The 17,931-nt window shown below is 43.1% G+C and overlaps 1 protein-coding gene and 1 long non-coding RNA gene across 9 annotated transcripts in view; one reads left to right on the top strand and one right to left on the bottom strand.

Annotated features, from left to right (window-relative positions):
- KCNIP1 (potassium voltage-gated channel interacting protein 1) overlaps window positions 1-17,931 on the top strand; it is a 292,230-nt gene that overhangs the window by 128,029 nt on the left and 146,270 nt on the right. The window contains exon 2 of one of the 5 annotated variants that reach the window (XM_064388278.1): window positions 2,049-2,116. The exons of the other annotated variants lie outside the window; for them this stretch is intronic. The gene's annotated coding sequence lies outside the window, so the exon portion shown is untranslated. The remainder of the gene's footprint in view (window positions 1-2,048; window positions 2,117-17,931) is intronic. 5 annotated transcript variants of the gene reach the window in all.
- The window catches only part of LOC135280415 (uncharacterized), a 56,336-nt gene that overhangs the window by 3,738 nt on the left and 34,667 nt on the right, over window positions 1-17,931 (bottom strand). Inside the window, exons 4-5 of one of the 4 annotated variants that reach the window (XR_010347359.1) lie at window positions 5,642-8,907; window positions 2,235-4,358 (exon numbers count right to left, since the gene is read on the bottom strand). The exons of 2 other annotated variants lie outside the window; for them this stretch is intronic. This is a non-coding gene — a long non-coding RNA (uncharacterized LOC135280415). Of the gene's footprint in view, window positions 1-2,233; window positions 8,908-17,931 lie in introns of those variants that run through there. One more of the 4 variants, XR_010347357.1, reaches the window with a different exon arrangement.

Here is a 17,931-nt window from a genome sequence, read left to right as displayed (position 1 = left end):
AGAGGAACAGGAGTAGAGATGTTAAATTCCTGTAAATAAATCCAGTCTCAAAACCAGGGATAAATTTTCACCTGCCTTGTGCTACCATCTTAGAGATGTTTATTGGATGGTGAAAGGAAAGGAGATATTTACAGAATGAAACTGCTCACAAATATAAGGAAAACCACTTGTGTTACTGGCTCCTATTATTGTTCACTCTAATGATCACATTATAGAAGGGATTTATTAGTTAACAATCTTGAGTGCTAAACCTGCAGACACATGGCAGTGCAACAAAACACTGTACATAAGTTGGACAACTTTATTTTTGCAGCACTCTAATTAGGCACCTTCATAAAATAGACGTGGATTTGTAAATCCAGCTCCCAAAATCTCCTTGCTCACCAGCTGGAACATATCTAGGATTCTCAATTCAAACATCTCAATCTGCTACATGTCTTATTTTAGCTAAGCCTCAGTTTTTAAATTTCAGCAGCTATTAGAAAAATGTTACCCTGCATTCTACAGCATCCTCTGAGTCCAGGAGAAAAGTTTGAAGCCATGAATTAATCATGCAGGAATTTAACAATTCTTTGAGAGAAGATTTGTTGAGATTAATTCAGCCTGGAAAGTTTGGGGCTGGCTTTGCTGTCAACGCTGCTCTCTCCAGGGAGTCCCTTCCCATTTATTCTGCAGTAGCACACTTTGGTAATACAGGAGGGCAGCGAGCAGATTAACACATAGGTTAAGTCTCGAGCTCCCCGTGGCGCCAGTAACCTACTTACAGGAGTGGCAGCGCAGGCTCAGTGTGGGCTGGGGAGGATTGTCTCGCCTGGCAGTTTGGCTGTGGCTGCGCCAGCGCCTCTTTAGCAGCCAGCTTGGGTAGAGATTGACATTTTGAGCAATAGAAAACCTCTTGTGCCCAAGGAGGGTGAGGGGGCCCCACACACCTGATTTTTCCGAGCTGTCGAAACAATAGGCATTGGAAGCAAGGGAGAGGCTTGTGTAACAACCGGTGGTGTGTGCCTTGGGCTCTGAGTAGAAGTGCACTTTGCTCTAAGAGCTTCCTCTCGACCAGCCTCCACACGTTCCTTTAAAGCCAAATAGGACATGTCTTTCTGTGCAAGAGTGGCAGGCAGAAGTAGGACAGGGTTTTGTCCTTTTGAAGTATTAATACAGATCACAAAAAAATGAAGTGCCAGAAGATACAGAAACTTTAAAAAATATGTTGAAACTTTGGAGAGAATTTATTTTTTATTACAGCTAATATTGTATTTGGTATAAAACACAGAATATGTTTTGATATATCCTTACCCTGGTGGAAAAGAAAACCCAAAGGAGACTCCAAATTTACTATTGATTGAAACCTTCTGGACCCTAAATGTCTTTTTTCCATGAAAGGTAGTGTTCAGAAAGACTCATTTCTAAAGATCAAAGAAAAAATAAAGTGTAGCCAGCACAAACTGGTACTGTCTTCTGAAAGAGTTTTAGCAAGTGTGTGGGATAATAAATCACCCAACATCAGTCTTGGCACCTGTGCAGGGTTGAAGAGGAATACAGCATCACTGTGGTGTATCCATCTTCTCCCGCATGAAATAGAAATCATCACATCAGCTATGTTAAAAGTGCTTCTGCATGTGCAGTGTCTATATGATTTATACAGTGATTTAAATATCTGTAGATATCAGCTCTCCAAGGAATTTTGTATGTTGGGACTCATATCTTATGTTGTAAATTTATCTGTAAATGTCAACTTTTACTGAGGTATTTACAAACTTAAAATATTTTTGGTAATTATTTGTAAATATTGGCTCTATTGTCAGCAGCAACAGTTTGGATTGTTTTGTCATAGAAAAGTGGAAGGGAACCACTGTTTTGGCAAGTGAGAAGCAAATAATTCAAAGTCAAGTGTTGGATTGGAGTAATTAAATCCAACAGCAGGAGATATTCAGAGTGAAGTTCAGCAGTGAGATTGTGGCTACTGAAGGCAGCTGTGCTGCATGCGTATGTGAAGTGCAGGTTGGTGTTCCTCAGAGAAACCTTCCAACTGCACCTCTTGCATTCACCAGGTCCCGTGGAAGCCGGAGGAGTTTGGTGCAGCTGCTTTTCCAAAGTGTCTGGCAAGTGCTTCTAGAGGGTGAGTGTTTAGTAGATTCCCTGCATGAGCCTGTAGAAATTTAGGAATTGACTGGGAAAATTGCATTAAAAAGAGGCCATTAAATCACTAAGCAAAATCTCTTTTGAACTTGCCTAGTATCTAACCATCTTCTGCAAGAGGACACTGACTCAAGGCGGCTCCTGCTCTGCTTTTTTGAACTCATGAACATCTCCTTGCGCAGCTCTCAGTCCTGCTCTGTTCTCCCTTGCCCTCTACATGATCTGGGCTACTGTGTTGCCAGCTGTGCTCCTCATCCCATTGTTGCAGGCTTGGGCATAGCTGGGCTGCAATTTGCTCTATGAGCAAGCACAGTAAAAGCCATTGGGTTTTACCACTGCTTTTGGGCTTGTGTGGAGGTATTGTACCTACAGCTGTTCTTTTGTGCTCATGTGTGGCTTGTGCTAAATGCGGTCATTGCTGATGATTAACTAATAGTTTTGGTATACACTGTAGACTTTTTCCTAGATTTTAACTCAGTTCTCCTATATACAAGTCTGTAGCAGCACTGTGAGCAGCATGCTGTAGAAAGCATCCCAAAGGACAGGATGTATGGGCATACAGCTTCTCTTATTTCTTGCCAAACTACCAATGCATATATAATTTCATCTCAAGCAGAGCAACAGCATTGCCTGAGGCTGTAACTACCACCCTTGCTCATAACGGCCTTGGGATCCTGGAGTGAGCTGAGTGTCCTGGTACCACTGTGAATTTGGTGGAATCATTGCACATACAGTTCAGAAAATCATTAATGTGCTGCTTAGAAACTGCACCACTTATTTTATAGAAAAGGATTATTGAATTAAAGTCATACATTTATAAAGTGAACAGCAAGATTTTTGTTTGTTTCAAAAATCTTTATTGCCCTCATCCAAGGATATTGTCTCTCGGTAGTATAGCCTTTGTGGTGACAAATGGTTTTAATATTTTTCCCAGTTTGTAGTTTTTCTTTTTTTTTCTTTAGTCAAGCATGGCAGAAATAGGAATTATTAATACTGAGAAAAGTTTGCAGCTACCCAGGTTCAGAAGTACTCATTCTGTCTTGGAGTATTCCACTTTCTGTGTTCATCTTTTCAAGTAAGCAGATTAGATTTTGCCTGAACACAAGACATTAAGGCTTCAAAACGTGAAGGTTTACTATATTAAGCTCTCTTGAGAAGAAGCCAAAGATCTAGGCCCAGTCTTACTTTGTATGATGGTCTGTCCCCACTGTTTCACCACTTCCTAAACCTCAGAAAGAAGCTAAAAAAAGAAGAGAAAGCGAATAATGGTTGTGCCCTTGACAAAATGCTTTTTTTCACTCCCTCACTGTCATTCCAGCACAAACCTGTCTCAGGACACCACTGGTGGGGCCTGAGACTGACATGACTGACAAGGTGGTCAGGAAGTACCAGCCTAAATTACAGCCCTGTGTGTCCTCAAAGTAGACTGGTGTAATCTTAAGGAGCACAGTAAGAAGTTAGGACAGAATGAGGATAGGGTCATGAACTTTCATTACAAAGGAATTGCGTCTCTTGTGAATATGAGTACAGAAGCTAGTGTCAGGAGCCACATGTTTATTTTTTTAGGTATGATATTAATCTCTTTCTAGGACACTCAAGATTACCTCACCAGGGTTTATATGGGTTTGTAAGTTTAAACATAGTATAAGAAAGAAGTGCCACACAAGCCAGCTCAGTATTTTTCTGTGGACACATGCAAAATTACTCCATGGAAGAAGCAAAACATTTTTCTATTAAAAAATGGCATTAATTTCTAGTATTAACATGTGTCTGCTTGTTTCTACACATTCCCCAATCTTAGTTAAGGGAAGAGTTATTTCATATCAATATGTAAAAAGAAAATGCAGAAAGAAAAATAAAAAATAGAGGAAAGCAGATAATGTTATCAGAATGGCAAAGGGAATACAAAGGTCTGTCAGCTTGGTCAAGAAAAGCTGGGAGAAAAAGTTGCTTCTGTCAAAGGAGGCTGTAAGAGCATGCAAGCAGGCAGGACAGGTGCCAGAACAGTCAGTTGAACTTTTGGATCATCCCTAATAAACTAAGTATTGTACAGCTGCCCCAAGGTTTGATTTCACTTGGAGGAGAAACTGACCCATTTGGTAAGCCTTTTGCTTTTCTTATTTTTCATGCTGCCTTGTTCTTCGTGCTTTGTCTCACGAACCAGAGGTGAGGAACTCTCTGGGGCAGCAATGCCTGATGAAGCCTGGACTCTTGTATTGCCCCTGTATAAAGAGAGAGTTTGGGTCTTAGAAACCTTGATGTCTATTATTGTCATAAGCCATGTGAGACAGGTCAGGTGGGGGCAGTGACTGATCACAGCAGGAGGTCCATAGCATCAGCTGTCTGGACACAGAAATTATCTGTGCTCCTCCTCCCTGCTAATCTGTTTTCCATTGCTTGATAGTTAAGTGTGGGTATAATACATAGGGAAAAAAAATATAACTCATGCTATACAGCCCATTGTTAGGCTACAAAAATAATTCACTGTCATCCAGTTCCTTCAGCTTTGGACTGCTAGTAGATTGTGGAGCATGGCTGCTATATCTTATTTTCAGTAGTTAAATTGCATCAAGAAACTGCTAAGTCTTATCTACTACCAAAACTAGGACCTGAGCATGGCAGGAGATGGTCTCTGAAAGCAGGAAGAGGATAAGGGGGATAGGCTTTGCCATCAGTATGTTACTGAAGGCTTTGTCCAGTTTGGCTGAAACAGCTCAAGAAGCAGTTGGCATCAGAGTTTCCCTTGTAGCCAGGTTGGAATGGGTCAGGTGGGAGCTTTAGAGGCTTATGCTTCCCATCTCATCCATGTGCAAGCATATGCAGGAAAACAGTTCTTAGATGCTGTGTGACTGGCAGCACAAAAGCGTGAACACTGACTATTCCTCCTCAGTTCAACCACCTCCATGTATCCTCCAGATACATCTCTTTTAATCTCATTTTCTTCTCCAAAATCTCAAAGGTGAGTTGAGTCTGTGAGAATGTGCTGGGGTAGTAGGGCAGAGCTCCCTCCTCTCCAGTGCTGCTAGTTTATTCCCTTCCTGTGCACCATGATCAGGATGAGCACGGTTGCTTGTCAACAATGAAGCTTCAAAGATGTACAACCCAAAGGTTGTGCCTTGCTTAGCTTGATGTGCAGTGTGTGCAGCATCATCCCCTTACCCAGCTGGAAAACCAGCAAAGTACAGGGAACTGAGGAAACCTTGGTAACAGCTCAAACTGAGACAAATACTTCAGCTGTCTGGTGTCCCCCTCGCCACATACTCCAGTATTTCCAGTCTTATTAAATATAAAATAAGTTTCCACGGCTTTATAACTCTTACTGCGTTTTTGTCACCTCCGGAAGCTGGTTGGATTATAATTTGACCAGTTCATGCCCAGGTATTAAAAGTCAAAAGCAGCTTCTTTAGTTGTGTCGTTTAGTCGTGGTTTTAGCCCATGTTATTAATGCTAATAATGCTTTTTCATCATAGTCTAGGTCCCATTCCTCAAGAAGAAGTTTCCATACCTTTAGTACTGGGTGGTTGTCATGGTTTGACCCTGGCACAGTGCCAGGGCCCCCATGAAAGGTGTATTTCCAAAATGGTTACTGTGAGATGTGACCCGGAAACAGAACAAAGCAGGCTTCCACTTGGGGATGGAGGGAAAAACACAACACTTTATTCATTACAATATCTAAAAAGGAACACACACACAAAGTTAAGAAATTAAAACCCTCCAAATACATTCCTCCTCCCCCCTCCCTTTTCTCTACAGATTCACCACCCCTCAAATAATCAACCCTCAAATCCATCAGGAAGAGAGGAGTCCCCCCTTGCACCATAGGCTTCCCCTAGAAGCACAATTGAAACCTCCTGTGCTTCTGTGTCACCCATGGCCCCGCACAGAGAACATCGGCCCTCGTGACTTCTCCCCGCCATGTCCAGTGCTCTCACCACTGCACATGGACCAGAACTGCTTTTAGGGTTCCCCGTTTAAAGATGCTCCACCCACTTCCAGAAGCAGCAGTCTCTCAACTTCAGGACACCAGTCCCCCCCAAATTTCACCCCCTGGGGCTGAGGGGCCTCGTGAACAGAGATCTTCCTCTCCACGGAGACAGAGGGCATCCCACACCCTCCTCAGCCATCTCTGTTCACGCCGCTGCTTCACTCTTGACTCCAAGGCATTGCCTCCCCCTAAATACAGTCTCTGGGTCACAGGGAAAAAAAACACGGGTCTGTCCATGGCCATACAAGAAAGAGTCCAGCTCAAGGCCACTCCATCATCTCTTCCCACCTAGGATTCTTCTCACCTCTTCCAGCTTTCTTCACACTTGCCTATTCCATCTCTCATCTCTCTCTCCTCATTCTGATTCAGGAGGATCAGTATTTGTAAGGTTTCCATTATTCTACCAAGGGGTTAAAATCTTCGCCTCTGTCTGCCCAGGACTCCCACAGCTGCCGGGCACCTTCTCTCGCCGCATCCCCCACTTCTGGCCAGCCGTGCTGCCAGCACAGTCTCTATCACTCTCTCCCGGGGGTGGGGGCTGCCCAGACATCCCAAGTCTCTTCCACCCCTGCACGGTCTCCTCCACCCCTGCACCTTTTGGGGCCCTGGCCTCCCTCCCCACAGGCCGCATGGCCTTCCCTGCCCCACCCAGGCACAGCTGGGCAGGGGAGAGGTTCAGACTCCACTCACCAATGCCGGATTCCCAAAGAGGGAGTTCTCTGGGAATCTCCTGCTTTTAACCCCTGTGTGTTCTCAGAGGTGTATCCAAACCTCAGTGGCCACCACAAGTGACGATTTCAAATCTGGCCACTGATTGGTTTGACCTAGACTTTTCCAGAAATACACTTCCGGGCCAAACCATGACACTGATCCTGTGCAGAAATAAAATTTCCCATATCTTCGGTGGGCTTTTTCTTCTATTTTCAGCTTCTCTGGTTTCTTCTTTCACATAGCCCTTTGGCTGTGACTCTTGCAGCCTTTGCTGCAGTTATTATTCCTGCAGCCTTTGCTGCAGCTGTAATTCTTGCAGCCTTTGCTGCAAATTTGGGCTCTCCCCACTTCTTTCTTTCCAGCTTTTCACTGTGGGGACAGGCTTTGCAGGCTCTGCCCTGTGTCTCTCTCTGCTCTGTCCGTGGGCAAACCTTGGACTGTTCGTCCTCACACCAGGAGCACCACCTGACACATGGGGCCATGTGTTTCAGAGAGAACACACAACAGACATCCAGTGTACATCAGCCAAACAGCCTGTTTGATTGTACGGAGCATACTTTTATAGGCAATTTAAAGCTCCTGGCTCTAAACAGTCATTGGTCTAAACTCCACACCCTCTGAACCAGTAAAATGCTTGTATTTTAGGAGAGCTGTTATTGGTTGAAGCATCTATCAGTCAGCCTAGAGGCTGGTTTATGGAACTGGGCTGGGTTTCTTATTTATAACTGGATTAATGTTCAGTACAAGTCAGCTTGTACTGCAACATCAAAGCTCACACATTTTCTCATAAAGCAATAAATAACCAAAGTAAATGTCTGTGGGTGCTGTGGAAGATGACAGTACTATGTTAGTGTCCATGTAGACATGGGCTGTGGGCTGATAAAGCATTTTGAGTTGTGGAATGTTTCTCTTGGTGTGGCAAATGCTCAATCACCCTGCACATAAGGCTCTGAAGTTTACCTGTAGGATTAATAGGCTTTGAAATTTTTGCTTAGGATTAGGGAGCTTCTGTCTGCATAGGACATCTCTGGAAGCCTTTAATAAAGCTCCCAAACACATTCTGCTCATCCAGCTTTAAAACTGTTGTATTTTGAGCAATAAAGGGGCCCTGGTGGAGAAGTTATTCTGTTGGGGTCGGCTGTTACTTGTCTCTGCCCCAACACGGGAAAAGGTGTTTCTGGGCAGGCCACGCTTTGAAGAAGGAGTCTGGACTCTTGCTTTTCGGTCTTGAGTTTATTGTTCCTTAGCTACAAAGTTTTTCTGTCTGTCCAGCCGAGGTCTGATCAGCAAGACAGCCAAGGGCACTCTCCCCCACCCATGGGGTGGTTGTCTCTTTTATAGTAAAAACTACATATTAGATATTTACCTTCAATTTCCAATACTTTTCACCCTTGTTGGCAAGTGTACCTTCACCATGAACCAATCCACACATGCCAACATCATCCTGAACATGGATGCCAGGGAGAAGAAAGAAGGACAGGGCACGCCCAAATCCCTCCATCTTAGAACTCCTGACCCCCATGTACAGAATTTCAAACCCCCCTGTACAACATACAAAACCCCCCTGTACAGTGCATTATCAACTAAGTTGCATCTAGTGCATATCATCCCCTCACCATTCCAACTTGAAATTCTCTCATCTCCTCACATTCAGGTGTAATTTCTTTAGAAGGATCAAAGTCAAGCCACCAGGCATTTTGGCAACATTCCAGGGCTCCCGAGCCCCCCAAGGGTTGTCTCGGTAGCTCTGGACATCCGGAGTGATGTACTGAGTTCTCACATCATTCCTGATGCAGATTCTGATGAGGTGCTGTCCTGCTGCCAAAACTTCTGGGCTGGTCTCCAGGTGTTTTAGCACTGTTCTAATTGCTTCTTGATTTCAACATCCTGCTGTTTTCTAAACTTTTTTTTTTCAAATATCTGCTTTTCCTGCTGTGTGATTCTTCTCCTTTTCTTCTCTTTTTGTATTCCTGATCCTCTCTTCTTTCTCTGAGTGTTTTGCTCTTTCTTTTTTGCATCTTTCCACGTCTCTGTTCCTTATATGTGGAGGTAACTTGTGACTCCTTCCATTGCAGCTGCTCAAGAGAGTAGGAATTTCTTTCACAGGTAAGTGGTTTGAAGGGAAAGTGGGTGGACTACACCTGAGAGAGAGTGATCCCTAGGCTCCCACTCCTCAGCTACCACTGCTCTCCTGGCTTTGGTATTTCAGCTTTTCTCAAACCCAGCTATAATCAAAAATGATGCAAATTCCTTCTGACCCTGGTTAGGGTAACCCTACGGAGGTTACCTCCGTGCACCAATGCTGAGACTTATTCCTCCTGAAAGCCCCACTGTGATGACCTCCTGAAAAGCATTTTCTGCACTGCTTAAGTTTTAAGCACTGGAACATTCAGAAGGAAGAGAGCTGGGTGCCACTGCTGAGTCTTTGAAGCACATAAACCTCACAAAGGGAATATGTGTTTTGTGTTTGTTACAGAAGTTCTGTACTCTGTCTTTTTTGGGGAGGGATTTTCTCCTTAATGATTTTCCCACCCAACTAAGTTTTTATTTATTATTTGGCTGTCTTGCAGGAGCCAAGAATTATGCTCATTGCTTTTGATTAAGAATCGCACTTTCCCAGTTATTTCCATACACTTCTTCTAAAGATTATAAAGAGATTTACCAGCAGCTATTAATTCTTCTTAGACCATCCTCCATGTTTTACAGAATTTTTGAGAAATGAATGTGCTTGAAGTGTTGATTCACCCTTTTACTGATTTCTGTGCTGAAAGATAGACCAATGTAAAAGCTAATGGTAGCAGCTCCAATAGTGCTACTTCTGACTAGGCAGGGCCTTGCTCTACAGATGCTAATTGCCTATGCTGTTTTAAGACTAGAAAATAAGTTACGTTAATCACTAAAAATTTATTTTAAATAGTTTCAAAGTTATAAACAATTGATCAATAAAGGTGAGAGAAAATGCTGGGGCCTTTGGGGATTTAGCAATACATTCATTTCAATACAAGGAATAAATCAATGTCTTAACTTGCCAGCAATGTAATGTAATATTTAATAACACATTGTCCCATATAATCTAGTGCAGGTCAGACTGGTATTTCTTTCATGTGGTATCTGAAAAATTACTGTCCTTCCCCCCATGAATTGCTGTTTGATATTTTCTGCAGAAGAGAATGTGAAATAATAATGAGAGGGTCAAACACTGCCCTTCCCCCAGGCACGTGTCCAGCTTGCTTTGGTCTGCAGCCTACCTGCTAACACTTCTCTGCATGCCAAAACCCTGGACTGGTGAGAGGGAGTCCTACAGAATGTAATACAGAATGGCAGCCCTGAACCACCAAGACCAACAACAAGATAAGTGCATTGTATGTCACAGAAAGGATTAGATACAATAATTAAAAAGTTAAAATATATGGCAATTATTCAGAAACAAAAAAGTCTGTAGTGGGTGATACCTCCTAGAATGCACATAATTGTGACGTTTATGTATTGTGGCAGCGGATCCCCAACTGGGAATAATGTGCACTGACTCCATGATTGCAGAAGGCTGATCAAATGCTTTATTGTGCTATACTATACTACACTATACTACTGTGTGAAAAATCCCTTCGCCCTTGCCAAAAGTCCAATACAGGTTTGACCTAATTGGTCAATCCATCAAAACACCATCACCAGTGTCCAATTAAGAAACTACCTTTTGGTAAACAATCTCCATAACACATTCCACATGTACACAGCAACAGATGCAGCAAGTGGAGATAAAAACTGTTTATCATACTTTTTCTGAGCTTTCTCACAGCCTTCCCCAGGAAAATCCTGGGAAAGTCTGTGTCTCTCTCTGTTCAGAGGATATGTGGATACCACATTTATGTGCTCCAAAGGCTTTGCACTGGCACACAGCTCTCTCCCTTCTGAATGTTCTGGTGCCTAAAGCTCTTAGTGTGCAGTATCAGTCTCTGAAGTTTTTCAGAACAAAGATCTCAGTTAATCTCAGTTATCTTTTCCCAGACTGTTTTTTTCATGCCCATTTTCCCCTGTAGCACCCACACTGCTCATAGGAGAGCCAAGCCATTCTCACATCCTCACAGGCCACAGGTGGGAGCCTCTCTCGTCTGGCCTGTCTGGGATTCTGCTGTGAGTTTTCTTGCTGTTTTCTTTCTGTGATAAAGATAGGTTACTGCACAGTAGCGTGGTTTCACCATGAGAGAAGCAATGGCTTCTATATCTTGAATTATATTCAAACACAATGAATAATGTCTGAAGTGGATTTCCTATCCCTTGCTGAAACCTGTTGCCAATTATGTTAGTACTGACAAGCACCACGTTCCATCTGTCATCACTGTTGCCCAAGTTGGCAGGAGATGCTTCTAATCGCAACTGGTCCAGGAGAATGTCCTTCTTCTGCCACCCAGCACAGGGCATGGTGTCTAGGATGTCTGACATATAATAATTTGCTACTCTACAAAGACAGCTTTAGTCAAATTCTCTTAATTGTCTTTAATTTCTTCATGTTTGTTCTCCTTGAAAGAACAGCAATATTATTTAGCTGCTATTCTCTGTTTATAAGGTACTGCTGTGTTATTAGGTGAGGGAATTCAATCAGGAATAGAAAAATTAAATTAGAAAAATGAAAAGTGTACTTTGGAGAAAGGAAGTTCTAACTGCAAGGACATGTCAGAACATACAGAACAGCTTAACACTTAGGTGTGAGATAAGGCCTAAGTGTCTAATTTTACCAGCACATCTGCAGAGCACACAGAGGTTATTGTGGTGGGTGCAGGCACAGTCTTCTTGGCATGATTCCAGCAAGTGCAGACGGAATGGAAAGGGGGAGCCCCTGCAAGGTTTGCAACAGGTTTTTCAGTCCTGACACCATTGCTGTTACCCTCCTCTGTGCTGCCAAACAGAAGCCAGGGCAGGAGTGGCTCCCCTGACAGCAAACACTTTCTCCTGCTATACTTCCATCCCTGTGGTGCCCTCCATCCACCTTCTACTCTTCTCCTCCTGAACCAGAACATTTACTGCATGTATGCCAAGGAAGACCCTGCCAGCCAAGCTGGTGTGAGGCCTGGTTTTGGTCTTATGAGGTTGTGGCCAGTGAAACCACAGTGCCACTGTGTCATCTCTGTCCTGGCTGGGCCTTCTCAGTTCTTTGTTGTTCCCCAGTCATATGACCTTTGTGACACCAAGTTATTGGACTGAGAGCCTCGTGGGGGTCTGGTTTGGCTAGCTCTGGACCCCGACTTCACTGACAAGGGCAAAAGCAAAAGACTAGAGACACTCTTTCTTCTCTGGACTAAAGGTCCTACAGTTTATTGTGGAACTACTCCAGGTACGTCTGGGAAGGAGCTATTCAGGAAAAGAAAGAGGCTGGGATGGACTCATCCAGGAGAAGAAAGACTCTCTCATGGCAGGAGATTTTAAACCTGGGGGAAGGGGGTGCGGAGGGAAGGGACAACAGCCAATGGGATACAACGGATGGGAGCAGCGGAACGAACCTGGGGAAAGCCCACCATCAAGGGCTTTGGAGGAGAGGGGAGAATGGAACAAACCATGTGATACAAACAACCACCTAGTGCAATATAAAACTACTCAGTGCAAAATTCCAATCACCCAGTGCAAAATAATGACTAAATAAACTACTTAGTGCAACACAACACTAAGTGACTCCAGTGCAGAGTGTGTCCTCAGGGAAGCACAATCCCTACACTGTGTGAGTTTAACAACTTTCTCTTCTAATTGTTCCTGCTATTACAAACCAAAAAGAGAAATCTATACATCAGGTGAAGAGCATTGGCTGGTCTATCTCTGTACTTTGGGTCTGTACTGTGGAACCTCAGAAGCTCCCTATCCCTCATTTAACAATGGGCAGCTGTTCCTGGAAGGACTAGACCTCCATGTCCAGTTTGAGCTCTGTTGAATATTTATCACTAACCTCTAATGGCCATACACTTGGCACAGCCACTTGGATGTTATTTTGATGTTGGTTGCTGCACTGCAGTTGGGGTTTCAACATTAAAACCAGAGGCTGAGGAGGAAAGAGCAATCAGTCCTGCTGGCACATGTTCCCTGAATGACATGCTGAAGTGATGAATTTAAGCTTGTGACATGTTCTTCACTGTAATATTAATAGCAGTGATAACTTCAGATGACAGCAAATTAAATAGGACAGGTTCCCCCAATGGTTACTCCCTGCCACTGAATTAGTTTTGGTGGTAATATTTCACTTGATTGAAAAGTAGCAATTAAAACCTGTACAGTGTCCCATATTTTCAACCCTTTCCAAGAAACAGAAAATGAGGCTTGGGCTGAAAATGGGACATTGACATTCGGGTCTGCATGATGATGGTCCTGGGAAGAACTGGTGAAGTTGCACTGGTTAGGAGTTGCAACCTCAGCTAATTGTGTGGAAATCAGGTGCAGGAAGAAATCACAATTTTTCTGTCAACTTAAAGATCAAAGCCTTATTTGTAAATGTGTATTCCAACAGTGCTCAACTACAGGAGGTCAGTAAAAAGGTGATTTCATAAAATTTCTTTCCATAACATATATGGTACTTGATAGTGGGAGAGCTTGAGATTTTCTTGAGGTTATTTTTCCTTCCTTGGTTTGGCAGGGAGAAGCAAGGGACAGCTTTTTGTTTTCTGGAGTTGATTCAGTGCAAGCTTTAGTTGATCAAAAGCCCAAGTTGCAAGAAATTCCTCATCCTCAAAAGCTATGTTGATGAAAGGCATATAATGAGAACTCCAAAGGGCTTAATGAGAAGCCACAGGCAAAAAGAAAACTTAAAGAATGCTCTTCTGCACTAGGTCAGCTGTCATGTGATATTTGTGCCATGCCATGATGCAATGCCAGGACCCGGCTGATTGCGATCCCTTGGGCTTTGGTGTCTGGAAGAACTGCTCTGTATGGGTGGGAAGACATGAGTTAAACTGTCCCTCCTAAATCTATTGGGAATTAGAGTGTTTCATGGAACCAGTGTGAAGGTGTCCAAAGAGGTTGTAAGAAGACAGGGATAGTAGAACACTGTGCTTGAGCAATGGAAGATTAACTTTCTTTATGGTTAGCAGCTGTGGCAGCAGTTTCCATGTTTGTGTGACTATTTGGCTTCAGAATTCAGAGCTCATTTCATTATGCTTGAATTCTCCCATGGTCTGTGTGTTGTGTCCTGTTTAGGTTTCCCTATGATCTCCACGTGTGAAGGTGGGCTGAGTTGGGTCAATTACAGGACCCAAGAGTGAGATAAGTGCTGCTTCCCTAGAAAGTTTCAGCTGTTTTCTCTTGACTGCTGCTGCTGAGATTCAAGGTGGTGAATCCCTTCATGCCACTTACCATTAATTCCCAGAGAAACAACTATTTCCCAGAGGACCCATTAATTTGATGAAAATTTGATTTCAAGACTTGCTCTCACAACATGACCAGGGATGATTAACTTGTGTTGGCACAGTTCTCACATCACTTATCTGACTCGTAAGTCCTTGTAGTAGGAAGAGATGAGTGTGGTGGGAAAGAGTCCTTTGGGGTAGCTTTAGTTATTTTGAGATGTTGAGCTAATGAAAAAGTATATACTTTTTGTGCCTCCTTTTCAGGTTTTTTTGTTTGCTTGTTTGTTTTGCTGATGCTTTCTTTTGACAAAGGATTAAATACTTGATTATTGTTTGAATGTGGAGAAGTTAGCATTGTTTTATCTGGGAAAGGCATCACACACTCCTGGAACAAAACTGAGGCCACCAATTTGTACATAATTTATACATTATTTCTGTGGGCCTGATCACCACACAAACACTAGCCATTCTCCTTACTTGAGATACATAAATTGCAGAGAAGGGCCCAGGTGAAACCACGTATTAGGTTTCCCTGTGTTTCTGCCCCCAAATCTGCTTCTGTTAAAGCTTTGCCAAAGCACTGAAAGTACAGATATTACTAAGAAACACTCCTTTGAATTATTATTGGGTTTTGGAGGGATTCTATCATTGCCCTCAGTTAACACATGATTATTACAAATTGCTGTGGTTCAGCACACTCTCCCGCAGTGTCAGAGGGCCAATCTTCAGGAGTCACTCTGGTGCCCATGGCTTGCCATGGAACTGGAGTCACTGCTGTCATGGCTAATGTAGAAACAAGATTCTGCAAGTTTCATGTAGTTCTTATATGACTGATAATGTAGGCAAGAGATGGGGATGCTATAAAGCCAGAGTTTTGTGAATGTTTATTTGCTTTACATGAGCTAGTCACAGAAGCAGATCATGAAGGAAAAGGAGAAGTCCAGAACTGAGCACACTAAACTTGTGTACTTGGTCAGTGCCAGCAGCTGAGAAGGGAAACCCAAAGCTGGAGTTAAATATCAAGCTCTATAGGATTTTGTGTTGTATTTGTGCTCATTTGTTCCTTCTTTTAATAGAATCACTAAAACAATCTTTACCTGAAATATTAAGCCCTAAATATTTCCTGCCACTGTAAATTTGCTTCCACCTTTGAACTGATTAGGCACATTTTGGAAATCAAGCCACATTCTTAATAGGGCAGAGGTGCATATTTCCAATATTTATCATACTGTATTAGGTGTTTAATTAAAAAGAGGTTCCAAGAGGACTAACCAGCTTCATGTTGATGTCAAAAGAATATCCGTTAGCAATTTTTTGCAGGTAATTATAATATGGAACTAGATGGCTTGAGGTTAATATTTTATCATAGCTCTAGTGGGAAGGAAGGAAGAGAAATATAATAATTCTTTTTGCTAAGGGGAAAAGACAAATTAATCTGTTTGCTTCTACAAGTTTGCTAGCTTGGTAAATTAGGACAGAATTAGCATGTATGTGACCCAAATTACTGGGCTGAGCTCTGTGTCAGGGAGTGTGAAGTTGGCTGGCAGCTCTTGCTGCATGCACTCCTACAGACACCGGCTCTCCTGTGCTCCTCAGGGAGCTGGGGGACTTGATTTCCATCATCTGCTCTTACATTAGATTAAGCCAGACCAACAGGATGAGATGTAGCCCTGCTTGTGAGACATAGAGCATGCCTGGCAAAGCAAAGTGTCTTCCTCTCCTTAGGTAACATGCTGCCTGTCCAGGTGTGATATTCAAGAAACTATTTTCCCCAATGTAGCCAGCAACCACTTTGATATCCCGGTGTCTGAGCAACCTTGTCAATGTTGGTTGATCTTAATACCACTCGTGGCAGCTGCTGTGAGAGGAGAAACAACACCCTGCAAGATGGGTAACACATGGAGCACACTTGTTTCAGACAGTCCCAGCCCAGACCTGGCGCCACCAAGCTGCTCCTGTATGAGATCTGCTTCTATGGCAGATCTTTTGGACAGATTGGCACACAGCACATATATATTGGCACAAACATATCTATTTGCTGCTACTCATGTTGCTGTTAAAGCTGCAGATGAATAGGTCTTACTGGATCAGATTGTCAGAAATGATCTCTCACTTTAAAATTTTAAAGGTTTATTAAACCTTAACAAATGCAACAAATGACCGAAAAAGGAGAAGAGCAGCACTGAGAATGTGAAACTAAGCCACCATGTGCTCACCCACAAAATGGCTGCTCCACCTTTTATACTCATGGCATTGCATCAGGTAACCCTAACCCCTCCCAAAGTCTTGTCAGTCAACTCCTTCTCTGCCATCCATTGGTGGAGATCACTTTCTTGCAACTTCATTGGAGGCCAGGTGTTGCCATGCTGCACCTCCTAGTAACAAGCCTGCCCTCTCCCCCAATGCCCCGGCTACCAAGGCCATCCAGTGACAACAGTACAAAGAGAAGGGAAAGAAGACTGTGGGGAGAACACATCACAATAACATAACTATACATCTATAAAACTTCTCTTAACATACACATAATATTCATCCCTAAATTGTGAGACCCAGCCATTTCATTACCCATCTCTAATAAGATCCTCAATCTTCTAAGTCCTGCAGCAATCCTTTGCTGTGGCTAATGCCTGAGGTCTCACATGAGAGCAGAAGGACCTGCTCCAGCTGGAAATATTCTATATGTTATCTGTCTGCAAATCTAAGAACTGAGTCTGATGACTCTCTGGGAGCAGACTTGTGAGAGGCATTCATGAATGTGGCTCTATCTAATCACTCAGTGAGTCCATGGAAATGAGAGACCTTAAGGTGGGAGAACTTGTCCCTGTACTGACAGGTATTTTATTATTAGGTGTCACATTCGGGGGAGATGGAGAGACAACCCAACACTCCAAGGTTCATGTAGCAGAGACAGCTTTTAATGCCTTACACAGCTTTTATATACCTTATTCAAAAGACTTCATGTTCGAATCTGATTGGCTCTGATTGGTTACCACACAGTTCACTGACCGATAGCTGCCTGGTTACATTTTTGTCAGGGATGGGGTCTCTGTAGCTAAACCTCTCCTTCTTTCAGGCCTCACAGACAAGCTGTTTCACCATCACAATTAAGGGCTGAACTAACAATATACACATGCTTTTTAAATTGTTAATATTTGGTACTGACTGCAGCGTTATCCGTCTCTGCTCTCATCAGACCCCGTGTAGGGGGGTATGTTTACACAAGAGCATGTCTTTCCTGGCCATGCAGTCACGGGAGCTACCAAATCCAGGGTAAGGTAGCTGAAGTCAGTCATGAGCACTGGCTGGGGAGTTTAGACATGCCCTGAAACATTTGGCTCAGCATTTTATAGGCATTAGGCTGAATGAGTTGATATGAAGAGAAGGAGAAAACAGATGGGAGAAAGCATTTATGAAGCAGCTGCCCGGTAACCAATAATTTGGTACATTTCCTTCAGTTATTTTCATTAAGCCACAATGTGTGGTTGTCTCATTTTCTGTGAGATGCATTGAATGTTCACAAGACCCAGCTATAATTACACAAACACTGAAAGAGAAGAGGCATGTGCTATGTCAGGAATAGTTCTCTCTCTTTGTGTTGTGGAGTACAACAGCCTGATGCAGCACCCTTCTTCTACAGCCATCTCTTCTCTCTGAATTCTTCTCTGCAATTAATGGGGAAATGTGAGGAACTGATGATTTACAATGAGAGTTGTTTAAATCTGAGGGCTCTGTATGGAGGACTTGATTCCAGATTCAGACACATTGGTGGCAGCTTAG

This window comes from Passer domesticus, chromosome 13 (genome assembly GCF_036417665.1).
Source record: "Passer domesticus isolate bPasDom1 chromosome 13, bPasDom1.hap1, whole genome shotgun sequence".
Lineage (NCBI taxonomy): Eukaryota > Metazoa > Chordata > Aves > Passeriformes > Passeridae > Passer > Passer domesticus.
The sequence above is the reverse complement of the archived record's forward strand: the minus strand, read 5'-3'. Positions and strand labels throughout refer to the sequence as shown.